This window comes from Cannabis sativa, chromosome 6 (assembly GCF_029168945.1).
Source record: "Cannabis sativa cultivar Pink pepper isolate KNU-18-1 chromosome 6, ASM2916894v1, whole genome shotgun sequence".
NCBI lineage: Eukaryota > Viridiplantae > Streptophyta > Magnoliopsida > Rosales > Cannabaceae > Cannabis > Cannabis sativa.
Genome location: NC_083606.1, coordinates 15,850,723 through 15,867,047, shown reverse-complemented (window position 1 = coordinate 15,867,047; position 16,325 = coordinate 15,850,723). Strand labels below are relative to the sequence as shown.

The window sequence follows — 16,325 nt, the reverse complement described above, 5'->3', positions numbered from 1 at the left end:
CTAGAAAAGGGGCAAGTTATGTTTACAGGGCCTTTCAAAATTCTCAAGAAGGTTAGACTGGTACCATATCGTTTACCCTTGCCTCCAACACTTCAGCGGTCCATAACATATTTCATGTCTCTATGTTACAGAAATACGTATCGAATCCTACTCATGTGCTTAGTTATGAAAACCTAGAGCTTCAGCCAGATTTATCATACGTAGAGCAACCAGTTCAGAGTATAGACAAAAAAGATAAAGTCTTTCGAAACAAGACCATAGCTTTGGTCAAGATACTCTGGAGAAACAATAAGGTGGAGGAAGCCACCTAGGAATTGAAGTCCGCCATGAGGGCTCAATATCCAGAGTTGTTTAGGTTAGATTTTGAGCACGAAATCCTTTTAACGGGGGGATAATTGTAAACACCGCTTAACCTTAGTATGAGAATTAGCAGATAATTAGGGCTTAATTCTGAAATAAGATTTCGAATTATGATTTATGAATTTATGAAGATATACTTTAATTCTAGGTGTGTTATTTATGTTGTATATGAAATTTCATGTTTTTGATATTTTATGCCCAGCAACATTAGAACGCAACGTTTGGCCAATAGAATAACATTTTCTTATGAGTTAGTATTTTTAAAATAGCGGGACAACGAAATATTTGAGGTATTATTTTTGACTAAATTACTCATAGGTGATAAGGATCCCTTTTTGGCTTAGGAAAGGGGAAAATGGTCTATTGCCATTTGGGTTTTTATCTTGTATTGACTTTTAAATATGTTAAATAAATAACAATTTTAGTTAGCTTATATCTTAGATAATCACTTAGTATTGTCCTTTAACTAAAATTAGAAAAAAAATTTAAAGAAAAACAACATTTTCTCGCTCTTCAACCTCTCTCTCTTGAACCCTTGGGAAGGCAGAAGCAAGTAGAAGATTTTTCAGTTCAATCCTAGATAATTTAGTAAAATCTTTGTGTATCCAATTCAAGGTTAGCTCTCAAGTTCATCTCGTTATGATTTCTTCAGTTTCAAGTTAGGTTTTTGCAAGATTTTCTATCGTTTAGTTGCTGTGTGATTGATTGTGTTTGGATTATGTTTTTCTGAAGTTGTTTAAGGTTATTAGAGCTGGTTTGGGTCTGATTTGAGGCTTGTCGTAGAGTTTGAGAAAAGTTTAAACTTTAAACTCAAACTTTTCTCTCACATGGTGAATTTTGTTTCAGTGGATGTTAATAGGTTTTGTTGCATGAATTCTACTTGTTGTGGACTATTTAGGAGGCATGTAAGGTTTGGTTAAATTTGGGGTTGTTTTGAAATATTTAGGAGGATTTTTGGTCCACAGGAAACCCCACAGAACTGGCCTTCCGGTTCTAGAACCAATTTACAGGTTGGGGCATTTTAGGACACCCTAGATTTTCCATTTTTATGATATTTAGGTATTGCCATGTTATCCATCGATTGAGAAACTTTTAGTTTTGATTTGAAGTCCCTAAAAAGTGATTTAGCATGTCACTCATCTGTTTTACAAATATTATGATTTAGGGGCCTGTAAACTGTCGAGCAGCAGTTCCACTTAGGATTACCGGCACACCTGAATTCGGAAACGATGTAAGATTAGTATAATGATATGCATATGTGTTTACATGTTTAGCGTACATGTTCGTTAAGCCTAATAGATTACATCAATAGAGGTATCAATTCATGTAAAGTTGTGTTGGATACTGATATATGTATGTTAGGCTCATATACTAATCGACGCTATCACATTGGTACGGCTAGAGTATGACTAGAGTACCGTGTATAGGTTGATAGTATTGGCGTACGAACGTTTGAGGCTTAGTACCGCCTAGGGTGCAGGGATTAGGGTTACACTTTGGTGTATGGGCGCCTAATTGTAATTGAGGTTATTTTTAAGAATATGATTATGCTTTTCTTACTGAATTTTTCGACTCACAAATATTGTTTGCATATGTAGGTAAAGGCCAAACTAAGGCTGAGCAGCCATGAGAGCGAGAGGATGAAGATTGTACATGTTGGGGCGGTTAGACCTGGAGAGTACGATCTTTAGGACAACTAGATTTTGTATAGTCGTTAGGCGACAACTCTTGTATTAAGTATTTTGAATCAGTTGTAAATATTTTAAACTCAAGATCCCTGATATATAAAAGTTTGTTTATTTTAATAATATTGAGTAATCTAATAAAAGTTTTGATGAATCACGATTTTTAATAAACCTGTTGATTAGCAATGGACTGCAGAATTAATTTAAAATCACGATAACATACATAAACTAGTAGGGTGTTACACCTTTCATGGCCATCTCTGATCCTGATGGATCGCTCAACAGGTATACTTGGCTACGTGGAGGAGCCTTCCTCTTCTTCTTCTTCTTGCTCGAAGCCTTCTATCCGGGCACAGCTTCTTCTGCTACCTCCTCAGCCTTTGGTACAAAATTAGTCGAAAAAAGATTATACTTGGCAAAGTTGGCAACTGTGGCTAGGAGAGAGATGTTCCGTTCATCAAAAGAGAGTTGTAGAATTTTTTTGAGCCCTCTTCCTGAGTTCCAAGGTGAACAAAGGGCGATAGTAGGACGAAATCTGCTAGAAACTAGTATAATTAGTGTCCACCCCCTTGACAAAGTAATACTCATTTACGAAGCCTCCTATCTTTGTCACCTCGGTGTTCGTGGTGCTCATTAACCATGACTCTTCGATCTATGAAAAGTAAAAGTACCCTGAATTATTCTGCTTAGGACTTGACTTTAGATCGAACAACCAGTTTGTGTCATGGGGGGACGACTCACCCTATCCTTGTGAGGCATAGAATACGAATAGGGCAGACAGATACTGTGGTCGTTGGAAGTAAACTAGGTTCTGGCTGATGTTGTAATAATTGGCTATCCTCTTGAAGTATTGGAGCAAAGGTAGCATTGCAGCCTGTTTGGTGTGAGCTCCCGACCAAGCACAATAACCCTCTCTAGGGTCGGTAGCCAGTTTTTCGGGGGAGGGAAGGAAGCATTCAACATTGCCCAAGAGACCACGCTTAAACAAATTGGTCATTTTCTTCATGGTTACCATGGATGGTGGAGAAATTCATCAATCTCTTGGTGGACCTCTCCTTCTCAAAGGATGCTCCTCGGTATACTCTTTAACAATGTAATCCTGGCCAGCCTCCAAGACATCACCTGCTTCAGACACTGGCTCTCCTTCATCATTGTAGGCACCGAATAGAAGCATCCAAGCTAGCCCTTCTTCCTCATCGCCTTCGGCATCGGAAGAAATAGCATGATGGATCTCGCCCTGGTCCTCCACTTCTTGGACTTCAATGTCCCCAACAGTATATTCCTCATCAGTGGCAGGATGAGTCTGTTTTGCCCTAGCTAGAGTGGCAAGGCAAGCAATGTGCAGGTCAATCAATGAAGATTTCCTAACAGTCTGTTTAGTCCAAGCCATCATCTTACGCTTGGGCAGAATTTATCACAAGTGTGCCTAGCAATGGTCACAACAATATTGGCAACGTGTTTTTCCACAACAACAGGGTTTTGGGCGGCCCCCAGGTAGAGTGTCAACCATGTTCAGATGAACTTTATACATCCAGTTAGTAAGAAGGTAATGCCTCCAACCTTTCCTTAGTTCCCAGATGAAACGACCGTGTCCTTCACCTTGAATCTAGTTGGGATAAAAATGATGTTGCACCTCGGGCTCTGGGGAAGGTGTATGTTCACTACTTACTTCCCAATATTCAAAGCTATAATTGGAAAGATCGTCACTGGACGAGGATGGGCTAGCACGGAGACGAGGGTGATCCTCGTATAAAAGTTGGAGCAAATCCTGGTTTATATGATGTTTGCCTCCCCAAAACACACCAGGGTTCATCTACAAAGGTAGGGACAAGAAAGTGAGAGTTGGTCGAAGTAACAAATGAAAATTAGGTTGTATATACCGGCCATATTCGATTGAGAAATCAAAAGTGAAAGTTTCACAAATATAGAGAATTTTCAATCCAAGAAGTTTAAATCTTCGAATTGGAATATGAGTTTCGCTAAAACCCTATGGACGAGTGGAAGTGAACGTTGTAAGGTTAAATTCGAAGCGTAGTCAGATAATAAAATGTTATGGTTTAATATAAATGAGATTTTCATGTCCTTAACCTAAGTATTCTATGGTTAACCTAGAACAGTTCAAGAATAGGCGAGATTCATAACAAAAAATCCAAAAACTAGGCATGCATTTCATTGCAAATATGTAAAAGAAAGAATAAGAAGTTACTCACTAATTTGAAGCTTTCTTGCTGTACTCGGATGGAATCGTCAAAAGCTTTCCTGTTAATTCCTTGACAAATTTGAGAGGAAATTTGGCTAAAAGGATTGTTAGAGATCCTTAATTCTATTTATATGCAATCTGAAAAGAGAATTAATCATTTTAAAATTCAAATTTTTCAAAAATTTTCCCAAAAGTATACGTAACGTACTCATTACAAGGAGTGTAACCGTCAAACACGCGAACACATTGAACCCTGATTTAAGGTAAAACCGTGAATTATCATTAAATGGACAGAAATTGAAGAGACTCTTAGTCAGGGTCACATCGGTTCATCATCTGACATCAACGACACGCGTCACCCATCCGGACAAGACTGCAGGCTGAGTGAAGTCCACGTGTGACTAGGAAGGTCGCATGCAGACTTGGAGACAAATATTATCCTATTGTTTGCACCATGACATGGAAAAAGGAATGGATGGCATGTGTCCCATATTTTTGACACCTGGGTAAAGGAAAATATCCCTAGCAGCCCATAAAGGACTACTCAGGATCTGTAACATTCAGACATCTAAACATGAAGATTGAGAAGATGTCCGGCCAAGGTGTAGACAAGGCTATGCTGAGCGAAGCATGAGAGATGACGATTCGAGAGATTAATCTTGTTGTGTCCAAATGCGAAGACAGTACCTGCAATTATGGGATTGAATGTACCCATATATATATGTATAAATATTTAGTTCATTGTTGTTTTTAAGAAATAGTTCATCATATTGTAAGTATTACAAGTATTGTCAGATTTTTTATTTTTCATTTTTTTAAAAAAGTCAAATATACTCATATAATTGAATAAATATTTGGATTAATTATGTATATGTATTATATTTTATAAAATTATTTTTGCTAAACAAACATGCCAATGGCACGTACATGGCTCTAGTAATAAGAGAGAGACATAGATTTATATGTGCTCAAAAATCAAATGAACTGGCTCCACTGTTGGCCTACCTAGTAACAATAGTTGGGCCTGCACTAGTGGCTCTAATATATAGTGGCTTTTATATTAATTAAGTTGAATGGAGGAAGAAAAAAAAGTTCCATTCATTTTTAGCGAACTTAGAAACAAACTATTTCTCCTCAATATTGCACTGATCTTTCATATAAAACTAAATCTTTAGAAGGAATAATTGTTGGAAAACTTATTGTTGTGACTAGCAAATTTCTGGTTCTTCTCGTGATCTTATATATATATTAACTCATGTAACTCAACATTTAACATATATATATATATATATAGTACACTACAATATCTTACCAATAATACTATGCAATAATTTTGCTCATTTTCTAAGGCTTAAAACAAAGAAGCTGTCTTTATCCGAAAGTATGAGAAAGAAAGTGGACAATATATCTAAAATCCTCCAACTTTTTATAGACACTAATATAATGTGTTCACATATCTAGATAATAGACTATCATATTGTGATTCATATGAAACTCGATCATGTGGAGTGCTTGCTTAATGTCCAACACTCCCACGTGGATTAATTATATATATTTGTTCTTTGGGTCTTCAAGGATATATATCCCATGGAATTTAGATATTGCTTTTGACTTAATTCTTAGCCAGTTCAAACATATGTCTACTAGCTAGAGAAAGAGGTCGATCAAGAAAACGGTATCTAATATATAAATATATATAGTTATTTATATTTATGTGTAAATTCTTATGGTCACCCCCTTTGCTAGGGTTAGTATTTTATGGCTCCCCATGTCTGGATTGTGATGGAACCTAATCGTTTCTTCGGATACCGTAGAAACAAAAATTTGTATTTCTCCTTTTTTTTTTCTTTGAACAATGATCATTTGTCCATTTCGAACATTACTCATTTTGTGGTAATTCAACGTCATATTATATGTCTAGATAATGTTACGAATTATTCCTAAATATATATATTTTTTTGTTCATGAGAAATTATTTGGTGATTTTTTTTTTAAATAAGAGAAAATAACAAATTATTTAGATGTTGCCCCGTAAGGAGGTAGTTAGTTAAACCTAAATATAATTAATACACTTAAAGTGTTGCAATTAATAATAGATTAAATTTGAATGTTTTGATAATTTAACCAGAGTATTTTCATTAATTCCGAAAATAAATTTAGGAAGAATAATAATTTTTTTAATTACTATTACAAAATATAATTGTAATTTTTGTTTTTATTTAAATCATTTCTATGGTTTCATATTTCAATGATTATCACTACATTGAATATTATTAATTTTAAAAAATTATGATATTAAAAAAACTAAAAACTAAAATAAAATCAACATACATGACTTGACACGTAACATTTATCTAGTATATATATGTATATTTCTCTAATATATAACTTTATGGTCCTCTTTTATTTATTTAATTATTTTCTTTCTTATTTCAAACAATGACCAAAAACCAAAAAATATTATAGAGGCTTATGGATTATACATTCTAAAGGATAAAAGAAAAGTCATTTAACAAAAAAAGTTGTCAATCCATCGAAATAGTATGTACAGCTAATCTATGCCCAACCATATTGACTGCTCTAGAGATTGCTTGTGTTTTCTTAGGCTATCCCATGGGAATGAAAGCCTATAAGTTGTTGGATTTAAACACAAATAGAATTTTCTGCTCTAGAGATGTGATTTTCCATGAGCAAATCTTTCCATTCGTGACTGCTGGAACCATGTCTCATGAATCCCTTGATTTTTTCCCTAGTTCTGTCACTCACACCAGCAATTCTCACATGTCACAACCACCTATACCACCTGATATAGAACCAGACCAAACTAATATTGCACCAGATTCCCATGACAGCACAGAATATCAAAATTCTGCTGCAATCACCACCAATAGACCCAGCAGAAATTCAAAGAGGCCATCATACTTGAATGATTATCATGTTTTTTTGTCTACTAACAGTGTTTCATCTCAGGGCAACCCTTCTATTACTGAACATCCTTTGTCTAAAGTGATCAACTACAACAGGTTGTCCCCCAGATTTCGTGCAAGCATACTTGCTATTTCTAGCCTCTTTGAACCTGAATTTTACCATCAAGCTAAAGGAATTCCAGTTTGGGACAATGCAATGGCATCTGAAATTCTTGCTCTTGAAACAAATGGGACTTGGATTATTGTTACTTTACCTCCCCATCATCATGCAATCGGGTGTAAATGGGTGTATAAAATAAAATATAATGCTGATGGAAGTGTTGAAAGATATAAAGCAAGGTTAGTAGCAAAGGGCTATAGTCAACAAGAGGGTGTTGACTACAATGACACTTTTGCACCTGTGGCCAAGTTAGTTTATGTTAAATTAATTCTAGCTCTTGTTGCTATTCAAGGGTGGTTCTTACATCAATTAGATGTGAACAATGCCTTATTGCATGTGGATTTACATGAAGAAGTGTATATGACTATACCTCAAGGGTATAGTCCTAAGGGGGAGCTTCCACCAAGGGCTGTTTGCAAGCTTCAAAAGTCAATATATGGCCTTAAACATGCAAGCTTCAAGACAGTGGTTCGAAAAATTTTCTTCAGCTCTTATTGAAGAAGGGTTCAAACATTCTGCCTCAGATCATTCTTTATTCATTAGACAAAATGGATCTAGCTTGATCTTGTTACTAGTATATGTGGATGATGTTTTTCTTGCTAGTAATAACATCAAAGACCTTGAAGCTTTAAAAATCAGACTCAATAATAGATTTAAACTGAAAGACCTTGGAGAACTGTTGTATACCAAAATGGTACGTTTTACATTTATCAACTCGCAAGTGCACGAATCTTTATTGTAGTATGGAGATTGTGAAGAACGAGGTCGAACCCATAGGAATTGCGTGAAATCGAAGAAAATACTTATTTAATCTAAGCTAATAAAACTCTAACCTAGTTCCGAAAATGGTGAGGGTTTTGGTAACAAAATAAAATAAAGTGTTTAAATGATAAAAATGACAGTAACAGATATTTTCAGAAATATTTTAGGATATTATTAAGGGTTCAGAATCCACTTAATGTATATAAAAATATTTATGTTTATATTGATTCTCATAATTTAATCAGTAATCGAACCAATTATTCTCTAATAAAAAATAGATTTTCCTTCGCTTTAAAATTATAACTTCTAAGCATTAAATGTGAAACAATTTAATGTAAATACAAAAAATCAAAGAATATTATTTTTAATAAAATATGGAACCAAGCATAAATAATTTCTAACTATCAAGAATACTTGATATTAAAGATGAAAGAAATTATTTTAAGAAGCGAAAATCATAAGCATATATTGTATTGAGAATCAAAATAAAAATAAATACTTAATTAAATACACTAGGTTTCATCGTCCTTCTTAATAATAAGGGAACTTAGAAACCCATAAGAAAATTCACTAAGAAAGCAGTAAACTAACACTGAGCGCTCTGAGCGTTTTCTCTGGATTTTTCTGTCTGAAACTGAAACTGTAACTGAATTCTAAAAACCTAAGCTTCTATTTATAGAAGGGTAAAAGGACTAATACGCAATTAAACTTATTACAAATTGCATGTGGGTAAAATTGTAAATACAAAAAGTTAATTTCGGAGTGCCACGTGTCAAGCTCGGATTGGTGGCTTTGGTGTGCAACTTGACACGTGGCGAGAGGAGAGAAAGCCACGTGGAAAGTGGCTGGGCTGCTGAAGGGAGGCGGTCATAGAGGAAGGCTAGCCGCGTGGCTGGCGAGTGCAGCAAACGCAAGGCCCAGGAGGGGCCGTGCGCTCCACGCGCGCGTGGGCTTCGGAGGAGACAAGGCGCTGACGCGCCTTCTGCTGGGCTTCTGCGGACGAATGGCAGACCGCCACGTGTCGTGGCTGTTGGCTGGGAGAGAAAGAGGGCCAAATGGGCTTTTGTCCTTTTGTGCTCTCTTTTGGGCTTCAAAAATGCCATTTTTCATTGCTTTGGATCACATTTTTACCATTTTTCTTTTTCTTTTCCTTTCTTTTCACAAATGCTATTTTCTCAATCAAACACAAACAAAATTAAATCCAAACAAAATATTTTCAACATAAAATATATCACAATAATTTTAATGAAAATATTTATTTAAAATTTAATTAATTTGTATTTCTTTAAATAAATACAATGCATTTTCTTAACTTTTTATTTTTCTTTTTCTCAATTATGCCATAAATACTATTATTATTTATAAACAAAGATAAAATTAATCTTAAATAAAATATTTTCAATATAATAATATATTGCATTAATTTCTTGAAAATATTATAAAGAATTAATTTTATTTTGTATTTTTACACTATAAAATATGTAATATTTTGGCATTTAACAGAACCCCCAACTAGCTTATTGCTAGTCCCTAGCAATTCAAGCGGATAACAAAATATTACCAAAATGAACAAATCAAACAAACTCTGACTAATCGAAACAAAATAAAATATTGGTGTAAACTCTAGAAAATACTATATATAAAAAATTACAATAGATATAATTCCAGATTTTTTGTGTGTGTGTTTCAAATCATATTCTTTGCTTTAATCATAACACAGATAATATTGAAAAATCTTTAAAGTAAAAAGTCTCAACTCCAAATCCTCACAGGTATTGAAATATTTGAAAAGAGGAAGGGTTGTCACTCTTGGAGCTGGAAAGATATATTAATTGACGCTCAAATGGATAAAGATTTTTAGGACGAACAATGTAAACAATTATTGACCCATAGATAGGCTAACCAAAAAATATTTTTGAAATTCAAATGACAAGTTAACTTTCGGGATTTCATTACAATATCTAGAGCCAAAATAAAGAAATAAACAACGATTTTTTTTTTTTTTTTTTTTTTTTATATATTTCGTGACTAAAATTTACGAAAAATAAACTATAGCAAAGTCTCTTTTGATTGATGATGATATATATATATTTTTTTTTCTATATATATATATATATTATGCATATATATTTTTTCGGGTATATATATATATATATATATTTTTTTACTTTGCTAAATGATTAAAACTAAGATATTGCTCTTTATATGATATATATGTATTTTTTTTTAAGGGCAATATCCACAATAATTATTTACCGTAGCAAAATTTTATTTGGTATATTTTGAATTTTGACCAAGCTACGCTGAAAGAGAAATGTTGCTCTTGTTTGATTTTTTTTTTTTATTTTATTTTTTTATATATATATATATATAGTATGTAAGATATTGCTCTTTATATGATATATATGTATTTTTTTTAAGGGCAATATCCACTATATATATATTTATACTCTTTTTTTTTTCTTTTTTAACAAGAGGAAACATGTGATAAGAAAATATAAAGATAATAAATTTACAATTAGGCTCAATTCTAAAAAAAAAAGTTTCCCTCTAGTAATTGTCATATTTTCAAATTTCAAAAAAATTTCAATTTTACCAATTCAGAAGATCAATATATGTTCAAAAAAATCGTTTTCTCAATTCTCACTTCTCACAAAAAAAATGAAAGCTTTTAACTTAAGATTTTTCTCAATTAAATGTGTTAAAAACAATCAAATCATATGTTTGGTTTGTGCAATTTTTACTGGAATTACTATCTAAGTAACTAAATATAGTATAAACTAGTCTAACACAATATTTATTTATTCACATAATTAGCAGCAGAATTTGACTCAAAATTTTCAAAAAGGTAAGAAATTTATCGAACTTAACGCAAGAATATACTCAGTACCCCCAACTAAAATGAGACAGTGTCCTCAATGTCTAAATATGTATATGATAAGAACATGAGATGAGAACTGAAAAACGGAGAATATGCACAGTGATAGATGTTAATTTTCTAAAAAACAAATGACAGAAAATAAACTAAAATACTGAAAATAAAGAAAGCAATTAAAGATAGGACCAGTAGTGAAAGAATTCACTAACCTTGGTAAATTGGATCGTGAAGGAGTGTTTCCTCCACTTCAGGTGGTGTTAATTCTAAAAATGGTTTCAACCGTTGTCCATTGACTTTGAATATGTTACCAGTTTTAGAATTTTCAATTTCAACAGCTCCGTGAGGAAAAACAGTACGAACAGTAAATGGACCAGTCCATTTAGAACGTAACTTACCGGGAAACAGATGAAGGCGAGAGTTGTATAAAAGAACTTTCTGACCAGTGGAGAAATCTTTTCGCAAGATGTTCTTATCATGATACAACTTTGTACGTTCTTTGTAACTTTTTGCACAATCGTAAGCATCGTTTCTCAGTTCTTCCAATTCATTTAATTGGAGCTTTCTTTTCTCTCCCGCTTTGTCTAGAGCAAAATTCAGTTGTTTAATTGCCCAAAAGGCTCTATGCTCTAACTCTACAGGTAAATGACAGGCTTTTCCATACACTAGGCGGTAAGGTGACATTCCAATGGGAGTTTTGTATGCAGTACGATATGCCCATAAAGCATCAGTTAGTCTCAGGGACTAATCTTTCCTAGTTGAGTTGATTGTTTTTTCTAGGATGTGCTTTATTTCCCTATTGGAGATTTCAACTTGAACTCTAGTTTGAGGATGATATGGTGTAGTGACTTTGTGTGTAATGCCATAATTTTTCATGAGATGTGCAAATGGCTTATTACAAAAATGTGTACCTCCATCACTAATGATAGCACGTGGTGTGCCAAAACGGGAAAAAATATTTTCTTTCAAGAAACGAACCACCACTTTGTGGTCGTTTGTGTGACATGCAACAGCTTCGACCCATTTTGAAACATAATCAACTCCAACAAGAATATACAAATTTCCAAACGAGTTAGGAAAAGGTCCCATAAAATCAATACCCCAAACATCAAATACATCAATAATAAGAATAGGGTTTAAAGGCATCATGTTTCTTAGACGGACTTCCTAACTTTTGACAACGTTCACGAGGGCTTTACGGTATGCATATGTATCACGGAAAATTGTGGGCCAATAAAAACCACATTGTAAAATTTTTGCAGCAGTCTTTTTACTACTGAAATGGCCTCCACAGGCATGATCATGACAAAAAGATATGATTTTAGTTTGATCACAATTCGGGATACATCTACGTACTATCTGATCAGGACAATATTTAAACAAGTATGGTTCATCCCAGATAAAATTTTTCACCTCAGAATAAAATTTATTTTTATCTTGTTTAGACCAGTGAGATGGTATTTCACCAGTAACAAGATAATTCACAATGTCAGCATACCAAGGCGAGAGAAGAAACATGCATCAATTGTTCATCAGGAAAAGTTTCGGTGATAGGGGTAGGCTCTTTACTAGTTTCAATAACTAGCCTAGATAAGTGATCAGCAACAACATTTTCAGACCCTTTTTTATCACGAATTTCTAGATCAAACTCTTGTAAAAGAAGTATCCAACGGATTAAACGTGATTTTGCATCTTTCTTTGACAAAAGATATCTTAAAGCGACATGATCGAATAAACAATTATTTTAGATCCTAACAGGATAAGACCTAAACTTTTCTAAGGCAAAGACTACAGCAAGCAATTCTTTCTCAGTTGTGGAATAATTTAATTGAGCATCATTTAGAGTTTTGCTAGAGTAGGAAATAACATGTGGTATTTTATCAATTCTTTGCCCTAAGACAGCTCTTATAGCATAATCAGAAGCATCACACATTATTTCAAAAGGAAGGTTCCAATCAGGAGGTTGAATAATGGGTGCAGTAGTTAGCATAGTTTTCAATTTCTCAAAAGCAATATGACAATCGTGATCAAAAACAAATGCATTATCTTTTCCAAGTAAATGGCACAGAGGCCGTGAAATTTTGCTAAAGTCTTTTATGAATCTCCGGTAGAAACCGGCGTGACCTAAGAATGATCTAATTTCTTTCACAGTTTTAGGTGGTGGAAGTTTTGAAATAAGATCAACTTTAGCTTTGTCAACTTCTATTCCCTCAGCTGAAATCACATGTCCTAAGACAATTCCACGTTTTACCATAAAATGACATTTTTCCCAATTTAGCACTAAATTCTTTTCTTTACAACGAATCAAGACAAGAGACAGGTGGTGTAAACATTCATCAAAAGAAGATCCATAAATAGAAAAATCATCCATAAAGATTTCCAAAAAATGTTCAACCATATCAGAAAAAATTGCAATCATATACCTTTGAAACGTCGCAGGTGCATTGCATAAGCCAAAAGACATGCGTCGATAAGCAAATGTTCCATAAGGACATGTGAAGGTGGTCTTTTCTTGATCCTCGGGTGCTATCGGGATTTGGTTGTATCCCGAGTAACCATCGAGAAAACAGATAGTACTCGTGACCAGCTAATCTTTCAAGCATTTGATCAATGAAGGGTAATGGGAAATGGTCTTTTCTGGTGAGGCTATTCAGTTTTCTGTAGTCAATGCACACTCTCCATCCAGTTTGGATTTTAGTGGGGATTAATTCATCGTTTGCATTTTTGACTACAGTAATTCCAGACTTCTTAGGAACAACATGGATCGGACTGACCCATGAACTATCAGAAATTGGGTATATAATACCCACATCTAATGTTTTAAGTATTTCATCTCTCACTACTTCTTTCATATTTGGATTTAACCTTCTTTGACACTCACAGGATGGCTTTGCATTTTCTTCTAAATGGATTCGATGCATGCACACCGAAGGACTAATTCCTTTGATGTCAGCCATGGTCCACCCTATGGCTTCTTTGTGACTCTTAAGAACTTGTACCAATTTCTCTTCTTGTTTCTTGTCTAATGCAGATGCGATGATAACAGGGAAGGTTTCTGACTCTCCTAGGAATGCATATTTTAGATCTTCAGGTAAAACCTTTAGATCTAACTTTGGTGGTTCAGGGAGTGACTGTGATTCTAATTGGCGAAAGGGTTCAATTGACTCAACTTTAGTGTTCCACTCTTCTGTGTTTATCAATGGTGTAGACTCTAACAAAGAATTTACAATATCAAAAGAACTTTCAAAATTCATACCAAAATGACTTACACAATTTTCAAAAGAATTATCTTTGTTTAGCATGAAATCTTGTGTGACAGAATCAATAAAATTTACCTCATATACATCATCGCAATCAACAGATTTATTAGCAACATTAAAAACATTCAACTCAACAGTCATATTTTCAAATGATAATTTAAGAACACCATTACGACAGTTGATGATTGCATTTGATGTGGCTAAAAATGGTCTACCCAAAATGATCGGAATTTGAGCACTTATGTCTTCAACAAAATGAGTATCAAGAACAATGAAATCAACAGGAAAATAAAATTTATCTACCTTAATCAAAACATCTTCTATGACACCTCTAGGAATTTTCACGAACGATCGGCTAACCGAAGTGTCATAGATGTTGGTTTCAGTTCCCTAGACCAAGTTGCTTATAAACGAGAATAAGGCAATAAATTCACACTAGCTCCTAAATCAAGTAAAGCTTTGTTAATCACATGATCACCAATAATACAAGGAATGGTGGGACACCCCGGATCTTTGTGTTTAACAAGACTTTTATATTGAATTATGGAGCTGACTTGTTCCATTAAAAATGCCTTTTTCGGAACATTTGTGTTTCTTTTTGCAGTACACAAATCTTTCAAGAATTTAGAGTAGGCAGGTATTTGCTTAATGGCATCTAAGAAAGGGATATTTATACTTACTTGTTTGAATACCTCTAAGATGTCACCATACTGACTACCTCTTTTGATCGGGAGCAATCTTTGTGGGAATGGAGCTTTTGGAATGAACGGTAAAGTTTGACTCGATTCTTCAACCGAGTCTTTGGAATGTGAACTTTCAGGCTGACTCTTTTCATTTTCTTTCAATGAGTCTTTGTTTATTTCAGCATCAGTTTGAGGTATGTAATCAGGTTTTCCAATTATTTTTCCAGACCTAAGGATAGAAATTGATTTAGCTTCTTCAGTAGGTCTAGATGTACTTACCTCGTACTGACTCTTTGGATTTGGAATGGGTTGACTGGGAAGTTTTCCCTTTTCCCTTTCAGCTACAGCAGTAGCAAGCTGACCCATTTGTGTTTCAAGCTTTAATAGGGATTGAGAATTTGTGTGTAAAGCTTGTTGGGTGGTTTTCATAAACTGTTGTAGTGTATCCTCTAAAGATGGTTTTCTTTGTTGTTGAGGATATGGCATATTAGGTTGGGCTTGACTCTGATTGGGCGTGTTGTACTGGTGCCCTTGATTCATTGGAGGCTGGTTCTGTCTCCATGAAAAATTTGGATGATTTCTCCAATTTGGATTGTAGGATTGAGAAAATGGGCTATCAGATGATTTCCCATAAGTTTGAAGAGCGTTTACTTCTTCAGAAAATGCCTCTTGGTATATAGGCAATGATGGACATGACTGGGCACTATGACTTGTACTATAGCATAAGGAACAAATTTCATTCCTATGTATAGGAGTATTCATGGATTGACTTAATGACATAGCTTCAACTCTCCTAGTTAGATTTGCTAATGATGTTTTAATATCTACGTCATCTTTGACATCGTAAATTCCACCTCTCTTAGGTGTGTTGGAAGCTTTCGATCTAGGATCTTGGCAATTCCACTGTTGAGAATTTACAGAAAGATTCTCAAGAGACTCCCAAGCCTCATCCCCTCTAAATTGCAAAAATTTTCCAGTGTGCATTGATTGTACCATTTGTCGGTTTGAGGGAGATAATCCATCATAAAAGTATTTTACCAATCTCCATTTTTCAAAACCATGGTGTGGACATTTTAGCAATAAATCTTTAAATCTTTCCCAACATTCATAAAATTCTTCGTGATCTTTATGATAAAATTCGGAGATTTCTCTCCTAATATTATCCGTTTTAGACATGGGAAAAAATTTGGACAAAAATTTATTAACTAATTCATCCCAAGTAGAAATAGATCGGGCTGGGAGTGAATTTAACCAGGCTTTAGACTTATCTTTTAATGAGAATGGAAAAAGTCTAAGCCTAACAGATTCATCAGAAAAATTTTGAAATCTAAATGTAGAGCAAATTTCTAAAAAATCTTTCACATGCATGTATGGATCTTCTTTACCTAACCCATAAAAAGATGGCAAAAGTTG

The 16,325-nt window shown here is 34.2% G+C and overlaps 1 non-coding gene across 1 annotated transcript; it reads left to right on the top strand.

Moving 5' to 3' along the window:
* The first annotated feature begins 15,966 nt into the window (after positions 1 to 15,966).
* Positions 15,967 to 16,073, top strand: LOC115695996 (small nucleolar RNA R71). Its single transcript, XR_004007600.1, has one exon. It is a non-coding gene; the product is annotated as a small nucleolar RNA R71 (small nucleolar RNA).
* The last annotated feature ends 252 nt before the right edge of the window (positions 16,074 to 16,325 follow it).